This window comes from Nomascus leucogenys, chromosome 3 (genome assembly GCF_006542625.1).
Source record: "Nomascus leucogenys isolate Asia chromosome 3, Asia_NLE_v1, whole genome shotgun sequence".
Lineage (NCBI taxonomy): Eukaryota > Metazoa > Chordata > Mammalia > Primates > Hylobatidae > Nomascus > Nomascus leucogenys.
The window spans coordinates 70,400,124-70,420,823 of record NC_044383.1 but is presented as its reverse complement, the minus strand read 5'-3'; the positions used below and the strand labels follow the sequence as shown (position 1 = coordinate 70,420,823).

Below are 20,700 nucleotides of genomic sequence, written 5' to 3'. Positions count from 1 at the left end.
TTTTCTGCCCCCTTAGAGAATCCAGGGGGGCAGAAATTATTTCTGTGTTTTCCCCTCATTACCAGCATCTGATTGGCTGATCAGCAATTTGTCTCCAAGAAATGGAAGCCTGGTTGAGTGAAGGCAATTTTAACATTTCAAAGGGTTACCGTTTCAAAATAAGAGTACACCGGAAGATGCCCCTCAGCCCCAGAATATCCACTTGCTCCCTTCAGAGGATACACTCCATACCTCAGGTCATCTTATGGGAGAAAATAAACCAGAAGCTGAGATCCAATGGACACTCTAGCTAACATAACCACGGCAGTTATCTTGGTTTATCCCCAGATAGTACTGAAACCCAAGACCAGGAAAAAACCAAAGGGTGGCTGAGGACACATCACCCCATAAATTTACCAAAGGAGAACTCTGATCCAAAAACATTCTGGTAACATCTCTGTGCCTAGACAAAAGCAAAAGAGACACAGAGATTTACTACAATACAATGTCAGGGTATTATTATTTGCTTTCTTTTCATGGGAAATATTTACAAACAGATAACAAATCTCCTTAAATGCACCATTTAACCATTTAATGCTTTGCCAAAAAAGTTAGTTAAAATATGGTATAAAAAAGTAAACTAAAAGACAAATAAGCGATAATGTGAATTAGGGAGGAAAAGCTGGCATTTGGGAAGGTCAGAAGAAACTGGAATTATCTTACTGCAAGCCAGAGTGAGGCTGGAGAAATGCGGGATGGGTTCCAAGACGCTGCTTGGGACCCAGGTGAAAAATGCAGCAGAAAATCAGTTCCCTGTGGAGTGTGAAAATAATTAAGTGGCAGGCAATTAGACTGAGGTATTTCTAGTCCCTGGATTCTCACTTTAAAAAAAAAAAATCTGACTCAGGTGCATTATTTTTAATTACTACATTCAGAGAAACAAAATTCAGGCTTCAGCAACTATGAACTGCCAATTAAACTCTGATTACATAACCAGGAAATTTTCACCTTTGATGCACAAATTAAGAAACCACGTAACTGTGCCTAACCAATTACTAAATTTGGTTTCTTCTCCATGCATTTTATAAAAGACTTTCCTTCAAGCCTTTCCCACAGACCACAAACTACAAACCATAGCTGGGTGCTCTACATACAATTCTAGAACCACTCTTTGATTACATTCTTTAATATTTTTGCAGTGACTCCCATAAATTTTTAATAGGAGAAAACAGGAACTGGGAACTCCAAGGACCAAAGCTCTTCTCATTCATGAACCCGCATCCCAAGTCAGGATTCTCCCCTGATGACCCTCCGGTGGTCCCTGCACAATCTGAGAGAGACGCTGCGCTGCGGGTGCAGAACTGCCAGAGACGGCTCCAGGCAGGGCACAGTCACAGTGCAGGGAAGAGACAGGACGCCCAGAGCCCCGGCTGTCAGTGCAGCCGCCAACTTACGGCTGAAGGGGACTGAGGCCGAGCTGGGCAAGGAGAACTTAGGGCGCAGATTGTGGAGCTGACTGCGGGGAGGCCTGAGCCCCGCCACAGCCACTTCCCACCTGTTCCAAGCAACCCCTTCCCCTCTGGTGATGTGGGACCCAGCACTCTCACCATTTCTAGGCTTTCAGGGAGCCCTGGCGTCTTAGCTATGGATTTCCCAATATCTTCAGGTCACGAAGCCACATACGCTGAGGACACAGAGCAGTGAAGGGGAGACCTGGAGCTCCAGCAGCAGCGAGAAACAATGGCCCAGCCACATCCCGGAAGCCGTCCTTGCCGCTCCAGCTGTGTCCCTGATTGGACGGTTCCCAGCTCTGCGTCTCTGATTGGATAAGGTTTAAGGGCCCGCCCCTTCAGGGCCTGAGTGACAGAAGATATGACCAAATGCTGGTCGAAGTGAAGAAAGTGACAGCCTAGGCTGCAGCCTTATCAGGCAGGGCTTCTTCCCTGGGCTGAGCCAGGCCCACCTTAGAGGGTATTTTCTCTTAACCTTGTGTATAAGGTCATAAGCACTTATAAATAATACATGGCTATTCACAAATTTAAAAAAAGAATTATTTTAAAATTTCAGCTCTTATGACCTTCCTGGCTCCTAGTCCTTTGAACTAGCAGCCTGAGATTTTTAAAAGGAGCCAGTCTTCTGAAATAAGATGTGAGCCACATGTGAACTTTAAATTTTCCAGTAGCCAGACTTTAAAAATAAAGAAGGACCGGGCACAGTGGCTCACGCTTGTAATCCCAGCACTTTGGGAGGCCGAGGCGGGTGGATCACCTGAGGTCAGGAGTTTGAGACCAGCCTGGCCAACATGATGAAACCCTGTCTCTACTAAAAACACAAAAAATTAGCCAGGCGTGGTGGTGGACGCCTGTTATCCCAGCTACTCGGGAGGCTGAGGCAAGAGAATCGCTTGAACCCGGGAGGTGGAGGGAGGCGGAGGTTGCAGTGAGCCAAGATCGCCCCACTGCACACTCCAGCCTGGTCAACAAGCGTGAAACTCCCATCTCAAGAAAAAAAGAAGAGAGAAAGAGAGAGAGAGAAAGAAAGAGTGAAAGAGAGAGAGAAAGAGAGAAGGAAAGAGGGAAGGAAGGAAAGAAGGAAGGAAGGAAGAAGAAGAAAGAAAAGTGAAGAGAAGAAAGAAAATAAAAGTGAAAGAAAAGAAAGCCGGGTGCAGTGTCTCATGCCTGTTATCTCAGCACTTTGGGAGGCCGAGGCAGGCGGATCACCCAAGGTCAGGAGTGCAAGACCAGCGTAGCCAGCATGGTGAAACCCTGTCTCTACAAAAATACAAAAATTAGCTGGGTATAATGGCAGGTGCCTGTAATCCTAGCTACTAGAGAGGCTGAGGCAGAAGAATCACTTAAACCCAGGAGGCAGAGGTTGAGGTGAGCCAAGATCACGCCATTGCACTCCAGTCTGGGCGACAGAGCAAGACTCCATCTCAAAAATAACAAAATTTAAAAAAGAAGAAGAGGCCAGGCGCGGTGGCTCACGCTAGTAATCCCAGCACTTTGGGAGGCCGAGGCAGGCAGATCACGAGGTCAGGAGATCGAGACCACGGTGAAATTCCGTCTCTACTAAAAATACAAAGATTAGCCGGGCGTGGTGGCGGGCACCTGTAGTCCCAGCTACTCAGAGAGGCTGAGGCAGGAGAATGGCGTGAACCCAGGAGGCGGAGCTTGCAGCGAGCCGAGATCACGCCACTGCACTCCAGCCTGGGTGACCCAGCGAGACTCCTCAAAAAAAAAAAAAAAAAAAAGAAGAAGAAGAAACAGGTGAAATTCGTTGTAACAATTTAATTAACCCAATATATCCAAAATATTATCATTGTAATATATGAGCAATATGTAATGATTAATGAAATATGTATATATTTGGAACTATATCTTTGAAACTGTGTATTTTACCTTTCTAGCAAATTGCAATTTAGTTTCTAGCAAATTGCAGCGACATTCCAGGCACCCAGCAGCCGACCACACATGGCCAATAGCTGTTGTATTGAACGTGTCAGCTCTGACGTCAGGAAGGTGAAGGGTCTGAACATCCATTTTCTGCCAGTGGTGAGGGGACAGCCTCTCTCTACAAATGTCTCTTTGCTTTTCCGAGAGTGGAACAGATAGTGGCCATAGGAAGACCAGAAGGCATCAAGAATAAAATCACCACAGGTAGACCACTGCTGGCCACCTGTTGCCCACCTTTCTTCTAAAGATCGTACAGTGAACAAAGAATGATAGGGCCACCAGGCACGGTGGCTCAAGCCTGTAATCCCAGCACTTTGGGAGGCTGAGGCGGGTGGAACACAAGGTCAGGAGTTCGAGACCAGCCTGGCCAATATGGTGAAACCCTGTCTCTACTAAAAACACAAAAATTAGCCATGAGTGGTGGTGGGTGACTTTAATCCCAAGCTACTCAGGAGGCTGAGGCAGGAGAATCGCCAGAATCTGGGAGGCAGAGGTTGCAGTCAGCCAAGATAATGCTACTACACTCCAGCCTGGGCAACAGAGCAAGACTCTGTCTTAAAACAAAACAAAACAAAACAAAAGAATGATAGGGCTACATTAGAAGAAAACTCCATGTCTTCAAATCTGTCCACAGTCTTGACCTTTAATGTTTAGACACGAAGAAAATAGATTAAAGGCAAACTTTTGTTTTTTGTTTCTTTTTTTTTTTTTTTTTGAGATGGAGTCTCACTCTGTGCCCAGGCTGGAGTTCAGTGGTGTGATCTTGGATCACTGCAAGCTCCACCTCCTGTGTTCATGCCATTCTCCTGCCTCAGCCTCCCAAGTAGCTGGGACTACTGGCACCCGCCACCATGCCTGGCTACTTTTTGTAATTTCTTTTTAGTAGAGGCAGAGTTTCACCATGTTAGCCAGGATGGTCTCAATCTCCTGACCTCGTGGTCCACCTTCCTTGGCCTCCCAAAGTGCTGGGATTACAGGCATGAGCCACCGTGCCTGGCTAAAGACAAACTTACTTTGCTATTTGGTGTTGGCCCTAATTTTCAGGCTGTGGTCATCGGTTTTTTCCTGTGGTGTGGGGGCTGTGTGAGTATAAGGACCAATTACATGCATACATGTCTACATGTATTTCTGCATTACTGAACATTCTGTTGCAAGTCATACTACTTAAAATCTGGGGAAAAAAATCAATACCTTTTGGGTTCCCACTATTAGACTGTAACTAGTAATCAACCTGTCATTGAATACTGGAATCTTATCTGCACTGAGTGCATGTATTAGTTAGCTATTGCAGCATAACAAACTATCCAAAACTTATTAGCTCAAAATTGGAATGGTCAGCAATTTAGGCTGGGCTGTGGGGCCATTCTTCTGGTCTCAGTAGTGTTCCTTCAGACATGTATAATCAGCTACTTGAGGACTAGGCAGCTGTGCTTATGATGGTGAGCTTCTGCTTCTGGGGATGTCAGGATGTCAACAGGAGCGCCTTGCTTCTCCTCCTCATGGTATCTTATCCTCCAGCAGGCTAACATGGGTTTTATTCAGGGAGATGGCAGCATTACAAAATAAAAACAAAAACATTCAAGTGGCTGGGCTGAGACTCAGGATCAATTCTAACTCCAAAGTTCAAGTACCTTCATAGATTAAACTATTGGCTGCCACAGATCATTGAAATCCTGGAGAAAGAATAGAAGCCAGATTTCTTTTAGATTTGTGCCCATAAAACACGTGGGAATAATCCTCTCAAGAAATTGCAGAGGCACACAGTGGCTTACAACTGTAATCCTACCACTTTAAGAGGCCGAGATGAAAAATCACTTGAGTTTAAGAGTTCAAGTGCAGCCTGGGCTGCCGAGACCAGCTCAGTGGTGGAGACTCTAACCCAGCAGTGCTAGAGGAATTAAAGACACACACACACAGAAATACAGAGCATGTGGAGTAGGAAATCAGGGGCCTCACAGCCTTCAGAGCCAAGAGCCTCAAACAGAGATTTACCCACATATTTATTGACAGCAAGCTAGTGATAAGCATTGTTTCTATAGATTATAGATTAACAAAATATTCCTTACAGGAAATAAAGGGATGGGCCAAAATAGAGGGATGAGTTGGGCTAGTTATCTGCAGCAGGAGCGTGTCCTTAAGGCACAAATCGCTCATGCTATTGTTTGTGGTTTAAGAATGCCTTTACACGGTTTTCCACCCTGGGTGGGCCAGGTGTTCCTTGCCCTCATTCTGGTAAACCCACAATCTTGCATCATGGGCATCATGGCCATCATAAACATGTCACAGTGCTGCAGAGATTTTGCTTAGGGCCAGTTTTGTGGCCAGTTTATGGCCAGATTTGGGGGCCTGTTCTGCAACACTGGACAACACAGTATTATCCTGTGACCATGAAAATAAAATTTAAAAATTAGCCAGGCATGGTATTGCATGCCTGTAGTCCCATCTACTCAGGTGGTTGAGGCAGGAGGATTGCTTGAGCCTGGAAGGTTAAGGCAACAGTGAGCAATGATTGGTTACACCACTACATTACAGCTGGCATGACAGAATAAGACACTGTAAAAACAAAACAAAGCAAAAACTTACAGAAGCATTTTGACTGAACATGGAATAATTTAGGAAAATAGCTGAAGGATGAGCTTAGAAAATCAAAGTCCAGGCCAGGTGCGGTAGTTCATGCCTGTAATCCCAGCGTTTTTGGAGGCCAAGGCGGGCAGATCATCTGAGGTTAGGAGTTTGAGACCAGCCTTGTCAACATGGTGAAGCCCCACCTCTACAAAAATACAAAAATTATCCAGGCATGATGGCAGGTGCCTGTAATCCCAGCTACTTGGAGGCTAAGGTGGAAGAATCGCTTGAACCTAGGAGGTGGAGACTGCAGGGAGCCGAGATCATGCCATTGCACTCCAGCCCAGGCAATGGACCGAGACTCCATCTCAAAAAAAAAAAAAAGAAAAAAGAAAAGAAAGAAAATCAAAGCCCCAAAACACATAATTTATTTTTGATCACAGAAAAAATTTGAAAACTTTTAAAAGAAAAAAACTTAAGAGAAATTAAATTTAACAGAGTTTAATTGAGCAAAGTGTAATGTGCAAATTGGGCAGCCTGTGGATCCAGAGTAGGGTCAGAGAGACTCCAGCATAGCCACATAGTGGTAAAAGATTTATGGACAGAAAAAGCAAAACAACATACAGAAAATGGAAGTAAGGTACAGAAACAGCTAGATTGTTATAGCTTGAGATTTGCCTTATTTGAACATGGTTTCAACAGTTGTTATTGGCCAAAACACAGTGGTTAGTATAAGAATAGGTACAGTCTACTAATATGTTCAGTTTGTTTTCAGTTTAGTATTTCAGAAAAATACCTATTGACCAAAATTAAATGTGAAAGGGTGCAGCTTGATGGTATAATTAATTCAACAATTTCTTTCTTTTCATCATCTTCTCAATTTTGAGAGATAGACCAAAATTTTAGACATTGATATCACTCTGTCACCATCAAAAATGTACTTATTTAGTGTCAAATCTTACTGTGAAATAGCAGAACTGTGGGATTTGTAAAGTGGAAACTCAGAATTCAAAACAGATGTATAGACCAATGGAACAGAAGAGAGGCCTCAGAAATAACACCACACATTTACAACCATCTGATCTTTGACAAACCTGATACAAGCAATGGGAAAAGGATTCCCTATGTAATAAATGGTGTTGGAGGCTGGACGCAGTGGCTCATGCTTGTAATCTGAGCACTTTGGCAGGCCAAGGCAGGCAGATCACCTGAGGTCAGGAGTTCGAGACCAGCCTGACCAACATGGAGAAACCCCATGTCTACTAAAAATACAAAATTAGCCAGGTGTGGTGGCACATGCCTGTAATCCCAGCTAGTTGGGAGGCTGAGGCAGGAGAATCACTTGAAACTGGGAGGTGGAGGTTGCAGTGAGCCAAGATCATGCCATTGCACTCCAGCCTGGGCAACAAGAGTGAAACTCCATCTGAGGGCTGGGCGCGGTGGCTCACGCCTGTAATCCCAGCACTTTGGGAGGCCGAGGGGGGTGGATCACAAGGTCAGGAGATCGAGACCATCCTGGCTAACACGGTGAAACCCCATCTCTACTAAAAATACTAAAAATTAGCCGGGCATGGTGGTGGGCACCTGTAGTCCCAGCTACTTGGGAGGCTGAGGCAGGAGAATGGCGTGAACCTGGGAGATGGAGCTTGCAGTGAGCCCAGATCACACCACTGCACTCCAGCCTGAGCAACAGAGCGAGACTCCATCTCAAAAAAAAAAAAAAAAAAAAAGAGTGAAACTCCATCTGAAAAATTAAAAAAAAATAAATAAATAAATAAATAAATAAATAAATAAATAAATAAATAAAATAAATGGTGTTGGAAAAGCTGGCTAGCCATATGCAGAAAACTGAAACTGGTTCTCTTCCTAACACCTTATACAAAAGTTAACTGAAGACCAGGCGCGGTGGCTCACGCTTGTAATCCCAGCACTTTGGGAGGCCGAGGCGGGTGGATCACAAGGTCAGGAGATCGAGACCACGGTGAAACCCCGTCTCTACTAAAAATACAAAAAATTAGCCGGGCGTGGTGGCGGGCGCCTGTGGTCCCAGCTACTCGGAGAGGCTGAGGCAGGAGAATGGTGTGAACCCAGGAGGCGGAGCTTGCAGCGAGCCGAGATCGCGCCACTGCACTCCAGCCTGGGTGACAGAGCGAGACTCCGTCTCAAAAAAAAAAAAAAAAAAAAAAAAAAAAAAAAAAAAGTTAACTGAAGATAGACTAAAGACTTAAAGTAAGACCTAAAACCATAAAAATCCTAGAAGAAAACCTAGGCAATACCATTCAGGACACAGGCATGGGCAAATACTTCATGTCTAAAACACCAAAAGCAGCGGCCACAAAAGTCAAAATTGACAAATGGGATCTAATTAAACTAAAGAATTTCTGCACAGCAAAATAAACTCTCATCAGAGTGAACAGGCAACCTACAGAATGGGAAAAAATTTTTGCATTCTATCCATCTGACAAAGGGCTAATATCTAGAATCTACAAATAATTTAAACAAATTTAGAAGAAAAAAACAAACAACCCCATCAAAAAGTGGGCAAAGGATGTGAATAGACACTTGTCAAAAGAAGACATTTATGCAGCCAACAAACATGAAAAAATGCTCATCATCACTGGTCATTAGAGAAATGCAAATCAAAACCCCCATAAGATACCATGTTACTCCAGTTAGAATGGTGATCATTAAAAAGTTAGGAAACAACAGATGCTGGAGTAGATATGGAGAAATAGGAATACTTTTACACTGTTGGTGGGAGTGTAAATTAGTTCAACCATTGTGGATGACAGTGTGGCAATTCCTCAAAAATCTAGAACTAGTAATACCATTTGACCAAGCAATCCCATTACTGGGTATATACCCGAAGGATTATAAATCATTCTACTACAAATGCACACATATGTTTATTGCAGCACTATCACAATAGCAGACTTGGAACCAACCCAAATGTACATCAGTGATAGACTGGATAAAGAAAATTTGGTACATATATTCATGGAATACTATGCAGCCATAAAAAAGGATGAGTTCCTGTCCTTTGCAGGGACATGGATGAAGTTGAAACCATTATTCTCAGTAAACTAACACAAGAACAGAAAGCCAAACACCGCATGTTCTCACTCATAAGCAGGAGTTGAACAATGAGAACACATGGACACAGGGAGGGAAACATCACACACCTGGGCCTGTTGGGGGGAGGGGGGCAAGGGGAGGGATAGCATTAAGATAAATACCTAATGTGGGTGACGGGTTGACCACCATGGCATGCGTATACCTATATAACAAAACTGCACATTCTGCACATATACCCCAGAACTTAAAGTATAATTTTTAAAAAATCAGAAAAAAACACCACTAATAATCACTCCATAGAAAATGAAATATTTTGGTATAAATTAAACAAAATATATATTGTACCTTTGTGCTGAAAATTACAAAATACTGATGAAACAAAGAAAATAATACTGAAATAATTGAAGATATATGGTTTCTTGATGGATTGAAGGGACTCAACATAGTAAATATGTTAGTTCTCATCGGAGTGATTTATAGGTTTATTGGCATTCCTGTCAAAATCCCAATGAGGTGTTTTAGTCCTAAATAACCTTATTTCAAAATTTGAATAAACAGGCAAAGGAACTAGACATATCTGAAAAAATTTTAAAAGAAAGTATAGTATGAGGACTCTTCATATGGTGTAAGCCAATGTGAAGGCTTATAACAGGTCGTTCCTTACATGAGGCTTTGCTTTCCACAGTTTCAGTTACCTAAGGTTGACTGCAGTTCAAAACTATTAAATAGGAAATTCCAGAAATAAAAAAAACATAAGTTTTAAATGGGATGCTATTCTGAGTAGTATGGTGACATGGCACAGTCCTACGCCATCCCTACAGGGACATGAATCACCCTGTGTCCACCATACCCAGGCTGTATATGCTACCCACCTGCTAGTCACTTAGTAGCTGTCTTGGCTATCAGATCCACTGTCACGGTTTTGCAGTGTTTGTGTTCAAGTACCCTTTGTTTTACTTCATGATGGCCCTAAAGTGCAAGTGTAGTGATGCCGGCATATTGTTATAATTTTGTTATATAATTGTATAAATTTTCTGTTTTCTGATGAGTTATTGCTGTTAATCTGTTACCATGCCTAATTCATAAATTAAACTTTATCATATATATGTATGTGTATATATATATATATACACACACACACACACACACACACATACAGTATTTACAGGGCTCAATATTATCTGAGGTTTCAGGCATCCACTGGGGGTCTTGGAATGCATCTCCTTTGGATAAGGGTGGACTACTGTATAAAATTACAATAAGAGAACAGTGTGGAGGTCTATCCCACAGACCCTGACCCAACAATGGATGAAAAAAGTACAATGACACACAGATATTCTGCTTTGCCAGTCCAGCTGAGTATTTGGGCCACTTGGTAGCAGCCACAGCTTCACTCGGTTAGCGAGACTTGCATTTATTCAGTAAATATTAATTGACAAAAGTCATGAGTAAACACCACTAGGGGGTAATTGATATTGTGGACTTCCCGAGTAGAAAGCAATTAAGCTCGTGCAGTAAAACAAAGGTTAGTCTTAAGACCACATGAGTAAACAAGTTAGATAACTACATTCCTTTGTATTTGTGCCTTAAGCTCTCTGGCTCCTGCAGAGAGACTCTGGCTGCCTTCAGACAGACTTATTACTGGAGCTTATGCAAACTCTCAGGCCTTCCAAGAGGGTCTGTGGCTATTATAACTAAAATTTTTCCCACCAGCCTGACTGAACCCCCACAAAACAGGGTATTAATGAAATACACACATTGATGGAATCCACACATAGAAAAATGAAAAAGAATAGAAAATCTAGAAATTGACTCAGAAATATGCTGTTATAGACTGTATGTTTGTGTCTCCCCCAAATTTACATGTTGGAGCCTGTGTCCTCAATATGGTGGTGTTTGGAGATGGAGCCTTTTGGAGGTAGTTAGGGTTAGATTAGTTCATGAGAGTTGGGCTCTTAAGATAAGTTTAATGCCTTATAGGAAAAGGAAATGAGAGCTTGCTCTTCTCCACATGCATGCACAGAAGAAAGGCCATGTGAACACACAGTGGCCATCTGCAAGACAGAAAGAGGCCCTCACTTGGACCTGGCCATACTGGTATCCTGACACCAGACTCTCAGCCCCTAGACCCATGAGAAAATAACTGTTGTTTAAGCCACACAGTATGTGGTATTTTGTTATGGCAACTGGAAGTAAGACATATGCCAAATGGATTGTAGATAAAAATGCAAAAGATATTTTATGCAGGGCCAGGCCTGGTGGTTCACACCTGTAATCCCAGCATTTGGGGAGGCTGAGGTGGGCAGATAGCTTGAGATCATGGTGAAACCCCATCTCTACTAAAAGATACAAAAAATTAGCTGGGTGTGGTGGTGTGTGCCTATGGTCCCAGCTACTTGGGAGGCTGAGGTGGGAGGATCACTTGAACACAGGAGGTGGAGGTTACAGTGAGCCAAAATCATGCCACTGCCCTTCAGTCTGAGTGACAGAGTGAGACTCCAGCTCAAAAAAATAAAAAGAAAAAAACAGAAGTTAATTGCAGGAATTCAACAAATTATGCTGAAACATTTTGACAATATCTTTTTTTCTATTGTGGTAAAATACACATAACATGAAATTTACTATTTTAACCACTTTTATGTGGGCAATTCAGTGGCATTAATTGCACTCACAATGTTGTGCAACCATCTTCACTTTCTATTTCCAAAATGTTTTTATAACTCCAAACAGAAAGTCTAAAACCATTAAGCAATAACTATTCATTTCCCCCTTTCACCATCCTGTGGTAATCTCTGATTTACTTTTTCTCTATGAATATGACTTTTGTAAGTATTTCATGTCAGTAGCATTATGACAATATTTGTTCTTTTGCATCTGCTTTATTTTACTTAGCATAGTGCTTTCAAGTTTCACCAATATGTAGGAAGTGTCAGAAGTTTTTCTTTCCTGACTAATATTTCATTGTAGTGTGTACTGCATTTTGTTTATTCATTCATCTGTTCATGTATATCTGTTGGCCATCATGAATAATGCTTTGGTGAACATTAGCATATTATTATATGTTCCATTCCCTATTTTCAATTCTTTTGGATATATACATATGAGTTGAATTGTTGCATCAAGGGGTAATATTTTTTAGGTTTTTGGTGTGCCACTGAACTATTTTTAATTTATTTTTTCTTCTGTTGCTCATGCATTTCACATCATATCTGAGAATCCAGCACCAAATCAAAGGTTTACCTTATGTTTTCTTCTGAACAGTTGATTGTTTTAGCTCTTATATTTAGGTTTGTTCAGGGCTCAGTCCTTTGGATGTTAATCCGACTGGTTTGGTGCACCTAAATAATAAATATCCTCCTCAATCCCGTTGGTCTCTCTGATTTCTTATCAATCCTGCAACATTTCAGCCATTTTGAATTAATGTTTGTATGTGGTTTAAGGTAGTCTATAAATTCATTTTTTTAATGTGGAAATTCAGTTGACCCAGCATCATTTGTTGGAGACTTTTCTTTCTCCTAGTGAATGGATTTGACATCTTTGTCAAAAATCAGTTGGCCATAGATAGTTTATTTTAGGGATGTCAGTTGTATTCCATTTGTTTATATGTCTATATGTATGCTATGACCACATTGTTTTGATAACTGTAGCTTTCTGCCGGGCGCTGTGGCTCACGCCTGTAATCCCAGCACTTTGGGAGGCCGAGGTGGGCGGATCATGAGGTCAGGAGATCGAGACCATCCTGGTTAACACAATGAAACTCCGTCTCTACTAAAAATACAAAAAAAAATTAGCCGGGCGTGGGGGCGGGGCCTGGGGGGGGGGGGGGGGGGGGGGGGGGGGCGGATCGCAGGCTCCAGCTGGGACGAGCGGACTCTATCTCAAAAAAAAAAAAAATGTTTTTTTTTTTTTTTTAATTTTTTTTTTTTTTTTTTTTTTTTTGCAGCCAGGGCTCATGCTTGTATCCAGCTTGGGGCGGGGGTGGATCACGGTCAGAATCGAGACACGGTGAACCCGTCTACTAAAAAAAAAAAATTAGCCGGGCGTGGTGGCGGGTGCCTGTAGTCCCAGCTACTCGGAGAGGCTGAGGCAGGAGAATGGTGTGAACTCGGGAGGCAGAGCTTGCAGTGAGCCGAGATTGCGCCACTGCACTCCAGCCTGGGCGACAGAGCGAGACTCCGTCTCAAAAAAAAAAAAAAAATATCTTGGCTACCCAGGGCCCTTATAATTCCATGTGACTTTGAGGACCAGCTTTTTATTTCTGCAAAAATGTTGATGAGTTTTTGTAGGAATTGTGTTGAATCTGTAGGTGATTTTGAATGGTATTGTCATCTTAACAATCTGAAATCTTCCAAACCATGAGCATGAGATGCTATTTCATTTATTTATGCCTTCTTTAGTATCTTTCAGCAATGTTTTGCAGTTTTCAGTATGCAAGTGTTACACCTTCTTGGTTAAATTTATTTCTCGGTATTTTATTGTTTTAGATGCTACCATAAATAGAATTGTTTTCTTAACTTCCTCTTCAGATTGTCTTTGCAAGTGTGAAACACAAATGATTTTTGTGTGTTGAGCTTATACCTGGAAACTTTACTGAATGTTTATTAGCTATAGTATCTTTCTTGTTGATTCTTTATGATATTCTATCTTTAGGACTATATCACCTGTAAGTAGATATAGTTTTACTTCTTCCTTTACAATGGATGTCTTTATTTCTGCTTCTTGTTTAATTGCCTGGGTAGAATGTCCAATACAATGTTAAATAGCACTGGTGATAGTGGGTATCTTTGTCTTCTTCCTGATGTTCAGAGGAAAGCTTTCTTTCATAAGAGACTATAATGTAAGCTGTGGATTCTTCACTAATGCTCTTTTCATGTTGAGGAAACTGTATTCCCTGTTTTCTTCTTTATCATAAATGGAAGTTAGGTTTTTCAAATGCCTTTTCTGAAGCAATTTAGATTATAATGTGTTTTTTCCCTTTACTTTAGTAATGTGGTATATTAATTGATTTTCTTATGTTGACCCACACTAGAATTTCTAAGATAAGTCCCATTTGGTCATGACGTACAATCCTTCTAACATACTCTTAGATACATCTTGCTTGTATTTTTGTTTGCATGTGTGTATCCACATGTGTAGTTTTGTATCTCTATTCTTAGGGGATACTGCTATGTAAATTTTTCTTGTTATGTCTTTATCTGGATAATATAATCAGGATAATAATGCTGGCTTATTAGAATACAATAGAAAATATTTCCTCCTTTTCTATTTTTTGGAAGAATTTGAGAAGTATTTATTTCAATTCTTCTTTAAATTCTAGGTAGAATTCACCTATGAAGGTCTGTCTTCACTGATTTTTTCTGTTGGAAGTTTTTGATGAATGATTCAATCTCTTACTTGTTATACATATTTTGAGATTTTCCAGTTCTTCCTGAGTCACTGTAGACAATTTTTTTATTATTTAAAACTAGTTTTAAATTATTTATTATTATTATTATTATACTTTAAGTTTTAGGGTACATGTGCACAATGTGCAGGTTTGTTACATATGTATCCATGTGCCATGTTGGTGTGCTGCACCCATTAACTCATCATTTAGCATTAGGTATATCTCCTAATGCTGTCCCTGCCCCCTCCCCCCACCCCACAACAGTCCCCAGAGTGTGATGTTCCCCTTCCTGTGTCCATGTGTTCTCATTGTTCAATTCCCACCTATGAGTGAGAACATACGGTGTTTGGTTTTTTGTCCTTGCGATAGTTTACTGAGAATGATGGTTTCCAGTTTCATCCATGTCCTTACAAAGGACATGAACTCATCATTTTTTATGACTGCATAGTATTCCATGGTGTATATGTGCCACATTTTCTTAATCCAGTCTATCGTTGTTGGACATTTGGGTTGGTTTCAAGTCTTTGCTATTGTGAATAGTGCCACAATAAACATACATGTGCATGTGTCTTTATAGCAGCAGGATTTATAGTCCTTTGGGTATACACCCAGTAATGGGATGGCTGGGTCAAATGGTATTTCTAGTTCTAGATCCCCGAGGAATCACCACACTGACTTCCACAATGGTTGAACTAGTTTACAGTCTGACCAACAGTGTAAAAGTGTTCCTATTTCTCCACATCCTCTCCAGCACCTGTTGTTTCCTGACTTTTTAATGATCGCCATTCTAACTGGTGTGAGATGGTATCTCATTGTGGTTTTGATTTGCATTTCTCTGATGGCCAGTGATGATGAGCATTTTTTCATGTGTTTTTTGGCTACATAAATGTCTTCTTTTGAGAAGTGTCTGTTCATGTCCTTTGCCCACTTTTTGATGGGGTTGTTTGTTTTTTTCTTGTAAATTTGTTTGAGTTAATTGTAGATTCTGGATATTAGACCTTTGTCAGATGAGTAGGTTGTGAAAATTTTCTCCCATTTTGTAGGTTGCCTGTTCACTCTGATGGTAGTTTCTTTTTCTGTGCAGATGCTCTTTAGTTTAATTAGATCCTATTTGTCAGTTTTGGCTTTTGTTGCCATTGCTTTTGTTGTTTTAGATATGAAGTCCTTGCCCACGCCTATGTCCTGAATAGTATTGCCTAGGTTTTCTTCTAGGGTTTTTATGGCTTTAGGTCTAACATGTAAGTCTTTAATCCATCTTGAATTGATTTTTGTATAAGGTGTAAGGAAGGGATCCAGTTTCAGCTTTCCACATATGGCTAGCCAGTTTTCCCAGCACCATTTATTAAATAGGGAATCCTTATCCCATTGCTTGTTTTTGTCAGGTTTGTCAAAGATCAGATAGTTGTAGATATGCAGCATTATTTCTGAGGGCTCTGTTCTGTTCCATTGATCTATGTCTCTGTTTTGGTACCAGTACCATGCTGTTTTGGTTACTGTAGCCTTGTAGTATAGTTTGAAGTCAGGTAGCGTGATGCCTCCAGCTTTGTTCTTTTGGCTTAGGATTGACTTGGCGATGCGGGCTCTTTTTTGGTTCCATATGAACTTGAAAGTAGTTTTTTCCAATTCTGTGAAGAAAGTCATTGGTAGCTTGATGGGGATGGCATTGAATCTATAAATTACCTTGGGCAGTATGGCCATTTTCACAATATTGGTTCTTCCAACCCATGGGCATGGAATGTTCTTCCATTTGTTTGTATCCTCTTTTATTTCATTGAGCAGTGGTTTGTAGTTCTCCTGGAAGAGGTCCTTCATGTCCCTTGTAAGTTGGATTTCTAGGTATTTTATTCTTTTTGAAGCAATTGTGAATGGGAGTTCACTCATGATTTGGCTCTCTGTTTGTCTCTTATTGGTGTAGAAGAATGCTTGTGATTTTTGTACATTGATTTTGTATCCTGAGACTTTGCTGAAGTTGCTTATCAGCTTAAGGAGATTTTGGGCTGAGACAATGGGGTTTTCTAAATATACAATCATGTCATCTGCAAACAAGGACAATTTCACTTCCTCTTTTCCTAATTGAATACCCTTTATTTCCTTCTCCTGCCTGATTGCCCTGGCCAGAACTTCCAACACTATGTTCAATAGGAGTGGTGAGAGAGGGCATCCCTGTCTTGTGCCAGTTTTCAAAGGGAATGCTTCCAGTTTTTGCCCATTCAATATGATACTGGCTGTGGGTTTGTCATAGATAGCTCTTATTATTTTGAGATATGTCCCATCAATACCTAATTTATTGAGAATTTTTAGCATGAAGGGTTGTTGAATTTTGTCAAAGGCCTTTTCTGCATCTATTGAGATAATCATGTGGTTTTTGTCTTTGGTTCTGTTTATATGTTGGATTACATTTATTGATTTGCGTCTGTTGAACCAGCCTTGCATCCCGGAGATGAAGCCCACTTGATCATGGTGGATAAGCTTTTTGATGTGCTGCTGGATTCGGTTTGCCAGTATTTTATTGAGGATTTTTGCATCAATGTTCATCAAGGATATTGGTCTGAAATTCTCTTTTTTGGTTGTGTCTCTGCCAGGCTTTGGTATCAGGACGATGCTGACCTCATAAAATGTGTTAGGGAGGATTCCCTCTTTTTCTATTGATTGGAATAGTTTCAGAAGGAATGGTACTAGTTCCTCCTTGTACCTCTGGTAGAATTTGGCTGTGAATCCATTAGGTACTGGAATCTTTTTGGTTGGTAAGCTATTGATTATTGCCATAATTTCAGAGACTGTTATTGGTCTATTCAGAGATTCAACTTCTTCCTGGTTTAGTCTTGGGAGGGTGTATTTGTTGAGAAATTTATCCATTTCTTCTAGATTTTCTAGTTTATTTGTGTAGAGGTGTTTGTAGTATTCTCTGATGGTAGATTGTATTTCTGTGGGATTGGTGGTGATAACCCCTTTTTCATTTTTTATTGCATCTATTTGATTCTTCTCTCTTTTCTTCTTTATTAATCTTGCTAGTGGTCTATCAATTTTGTTGATCATTTCAAAAAACCAGCTCCTGGATTCATTAATTTTTTGAAGGGTTTTTTGTGTCTCTATTTCCTTCAGTTCTGCTCTGATTTTAGTTATTTCTTGCCTTCTGCTAGCTTTTGAATGTGTTTGCTCTTGCTTTTCTAGTTCTTTTAATTGTGATGTTAGGGTGTCAATTTTGGATCTTTCCTGCTTTCTCTTGTGGGCATTTAGTGCTATAAATTTCCCTCTACGCACTGCTTTGAATGTGTCCCAGAGATTCTGGTATGTTGTGTCTTTGTTCTCATTGGTTTCAAAGAACATCTTTATTTCTGCCTTCATTTCATTATGTACCCAATAGTCATTCAGGAGCAGGTTGTTCAGTTTCCATGTAGTTAAGCGGTTTTGAGTGAGTTTCTTAACCCTGAGTTCTAGTTTGATTGCACTGTGGTCTGAGAGACAGTTTGTTATAATTTCTGTCCTTTTACATTTGCTGAGGAGTGCTTTACTTCCAACTATGAGGTCAATTTTGGAATAGGTGTGGTGTCGTGCTGAAAAAAATGTATATTCTGTTGATTTGGGGTGGAGAGTTCTGTAGGTGTCTATTAGGTCCGCTTGGTGCAGAGCTGAGTTCAATTCCTGGGTATCCTTCTTAACTTTCTGTCTCATTGATTTGTCTAATGTTGACAGTGGGGTGTTAAAATCTCCCATTATTATTGTGCGAGAGTCTAAGTCTCTTTGCAGGTCACTCAGGACTTGCTTTATGAATCTGGGTGCTCCTGTATTGGGTGCATATATATTTAGGATAGTTAGCTCTTCTTGTTGAATTGATCCCTTTACCATTATGTAATGGCCTTCTTTGTCTCTTTTGATCTTTGTTGGTTTAAAGACTATTTTATCAGAGACTAGGATTGCAACCGCTGCCTTTTTTTGTTTTCCATTTGCTTGATAGATCTTCCTCCATCCCTTTATTTTGAGTCTATGTGTGTCTCTGCATGTGAGATGGGTTTCCTGAATACAGCACACTGATGGATCTTGACTCCTTATCCAATTTGCCAGTCTGTGTCTTTTAATTGGAGCATTTAGCCCATTTACATTTAGAGTTAATATTGTTATGTGTGAATTTGATCCTGTCATTATGATGTTAGCTGGTTATTTTGCTCGTTAGTTGATGCAGTTTCTTCCTAGCCTCGATGGTCTTTACAATTTGGCATGTTTTTGCAGTGGCTGGTACCGGTTGTTCCTTTCCATGTTTAGTGCTTCCTTCAGGAGCTCTTTTAGGGCAGGCCTGGTGGTGACAAAATCTCTCAGCATTTGCTTGTCTGTAAAGTATTTTACTTCTCCTTCACTTATGAAGCTTAGTTTGGCAGATATGAAATTCTGCGTTGAAAATTCTTTTCTTTAAGAATGTTGAATATTGGCCCCCGCTCTCTTCTGGCTTGTAGAGTTTCTGCCGAGAGATCAGCTGTTAGTCTGATGGGCTTCCCTTTGTGGGTAACCCAACCTTTCTCTCTGGCCGCCCTTAACATTTTTTCCTTCATTTCAACTTTGGTGAATCTGACAGTTATGTGTCTTGGGGTTGCTCTTCTCGAGGAGTATCTTTGTGGCATTCTCTGTATTTCCTGAATCTGAATGTTGGCCTGCCTTGCTAGATTGGGGAAGTTCTCCTGGATAATATCTTGCAGAGTGTTTTCCAACTTGGTTCCGTTCTCCTCGTCACTTTCAGGTACACCAATCAGATGTAAGTTTGTTCTTTTCACATAGTCCCATATTTCTTGGAGGCTTTGTTCATTTCTTTTTATTGTTTTTTCTCTAAACTTCCCTTCTTGCTTCATTTCTTTCATTTCATCTTCCATCACTGATACCCTTTCTTCCAGTTGATCGCATCGGCTACTGAGGCTTCTGTATTCTTCACGTAGTTCTCGAAACTTGGCTTTCAGCTCCATCAGCTCCTTTAAGCATTTCTCTGCATTGGTCATTTTAGTTATACATTCGTCTAATTTTTTTTCCAAGTTTTTAACTTCTTTGCCATTGGTTTGAATTTCCTCCTGTAGCTTGGAGTAGTTTGATCGTCTGAAGCCTTCTTCTCTCAACTCGTCAAAGTCATTCTCTGTCCAGGTTTGTTCCATTGCTGGTGAGGAACTGCGTTCCATTGGAGGAGGAGAGGTGCTCTGCTTTTTAGAGTTTCCAGTTTTTCTGCTCTGTTTTCTCCCCATCTTTGTAGTTTTTTCTACTTTTGGTCTTTGATGATGGTGATGTACAGATGGGTTTTTGGTATGGGTGTCCTTTCTGTTCATTAGTTTTCCTTCTAACAGACAGGACCCTCGGCTGCAGGTCTGTTGGAGTTTTCTAGAGGTCCACTCCAAACCCTGTTTGCCTGGGTGTCAGCAGCGGTGGCTAAGATGGAAATGCAGAAATCACTCATCTTCTGCGTCACTTACGCTGGGAGCTGTAGACCGGAGCTGTTCCAACAATTTTTATGTTTCTGGAAATTTGTTTGTTTCATCAGGTTTATCTAATTTGTTGACTTATAATTGTTAATAGTATTCTCTTTTAATTCTTTTTGTTTCTTAAAGGATTGTAAGTCATATCTGCCCTTTTATTTCTCTTTAGTTATTTCTGTCATCTCATTTTTTGTTTTTGTCAGTGTGGCTAAAGATTTGTCAATTATTCCAATTTTTTTCAATGAGTCAACATTTGGTTTTTTAATTCTCTCTATTGTTTTTCTATTCTCTCCTTTATTTTAGTCTTCATTATTTTATTTCTATCTGTATTTTATTTCTATTCTTATTACATCCTTTCTTCTACTAACTTTTGGTCTAGTTACTCTTTTTCTAATTACTCCAGTTATAAAGTTAGGTTATTGACTGGAGGTCTTTCTTTTTTTTTTTTTTTTTTTACTGTAGGCATTTAAAGGAAGTGTGTTGTTTAGTTTCCACCATATTTGTGAATCTTCAAGTATGGACTAGATTGAAACAGCCCCTTCCCCTATCCCAATCATGTCTATTAATGTACTAATTAATTTATTTAACTAGCTAGTATTTTGATTTATGAGAATATTGGGAGTTTTATGTGTACATAATATGTATAATTATTTGTCAATCAAATGTATTTATTGGGCAGTTACTTTGTGCCTACATGGTACTAGAGCTGTAACTTTGAGTAAAATAAAATACTGTTGTTCATGGAGCAAACATACTAGTTGGAGATTCACTCCCAAGTATTTATTGAGCACAT

The 20,700-nt window shown here is 40.4% G+C and overlaps 1 pseudogene; it reads right to left on the bottom strand.

The window, feature by feature from the left end:
- Positions 1–1,266: 1,266 nt before the first annotated feature.
- LOC115832862 overlaps positions 1,267–20,700 on the bottom strand; it is a 57,144-nt pseudogene continuing 37,710 nt past the window's right edge.